Source organism: Mandrillus leucophaeus, unplaced genomic scaffold (assembly GCF_000951045.1).
Source record: "Mandrillus leucophaeus isolate KB7577 unplaced genomic scaffold, Mleu.le_1.0 Scaffold504, whole genome shotgun sequence".
Lineage (NCBI taxonomy): Eukaryota > Metazoa > Chordata > Mammalia > Primates > Cercopithecidae > Mandrillus > Mandrillus leucophaeus.
In genome coordinates, this window is record NW_012105410.1 from 1,203,093 (window position 1) to 1,204,430 (window position 1,338).

Consider the following 1,338-nt stretch of genomic DNA (forward strand, 5'->3'; position numbering starts at 1 on the left):
GCCTCGGCCTCCCAAAGTGCTGGGATTACAGGCTTGAGCCACCGCGCCCGGCCTAGAATAATATCAATATTCTTATTTGCATCATCCTTCAGACCTTACAAAATACTCCTATCTACATGATTCTCTATAATCTCTACAATTCCATGTGGTGGGCATCATCTGCTTTTACAGATAGGAAACACAAGCAGTGAAGTGAAATAACTTGCCCAAGGTCATAACAAGAGATAGAACTGTCTGACACAAATCCTATGACCTTCCTTATAAATGTAAAGTATTAACTAACACTTTGAGACAGACTTACATTTGGCAAATAATGACAAGGTTAGCTGACTAAAGCAACTAAGGAGTAACTAAGGAGTCGGGAAGAGAACAGTGGCATCAGACGTCCAGAGGCTCTATATACCCATGTCAGATGCTGGCCTTAATGACAGATTTCCATGGGCTCTTTTCCAGGAGTTCCAGATCAGTCTGAGCAATATGGTGACACATGGAGAACCAAATGGTTGCAAATAGTATTCCTTGATACTATTTTATTCCCTCCCTTTTAGCATTTCTTGCAACCAAGGCAAATCAAGGAGTGTAGTCACCAGTGTGACCATCTTTAACAATGGAATTTTGAAACTTTCTGAATTTTTTTCTATTATCTTGGCACTATATTTGGCCAAATTCTTACAAACTGGCTCAGGTGAACAACTGAATTGTTTCATAAAGGATGAAGTGAGGCGTGGGCCCTTACACATTCAAGGGCAGCCCCAAGGTAACCATAGGTAGATCCATGAGCTGCAACGACCATGCTGACCTATGAATCATGGAAATAATAGTCTCCACAACTAATGCCTAAAACAAAATTTTAATATAAATTGCTAAAGTGAGCCATTAATCTAAGCAGCATGATACAACTGAAAGAGCACAAATGAAATCTGTTAAATCTCTTAAGGGAATAGGAGAAAGCCAAGGAACACATTTATAGTGGTTCATACGGTTTTATGACAGTCACTTAAATAAGGTTTTGGAAATGAAAATGTAGTTAATTTGCGGGGTGCGGTAGCTCTCGCCTGTAATCCCAGCACTTTGGGAGGCCGAGGCGGGCATATCACGTGGTCAGGAGTTCGAGACCAGCCTGGCCAACACAGTGAAACCCCGTTTCTACTAAAAATACAAAAATTAGCCAGGCATAGTGTCTTGCGCGCCTGTAGTCCCAGCTACTCGGGAGGCTGAGGCAGCTGAATCGCTTGAACCCGGAAAGCGAAGGTTGTGATGAGCCAAGCAGCCTGGGCAACAGAGCGAAATCCGAGAAGAAAGAAAAGGGAGGGGAGAGGGAAGGGAAGGGGAGGGGAG

At 43.1% G+C, this 1,338-nt stretch overlaps 1 protein-coding gene across 1 annotated transcript in view; it reads right to left on the reverse strand.

The window, feature by feature from the left end:
• Positions 1-1,338, reverse strand: part of MRPL48 (mitochondrial ribosomal protein L48) — an 84,332-nt gene that overhangs the window by 81,608 nt on the left and 1,386 nt on the right. The window lies entirely within an intron of this gene.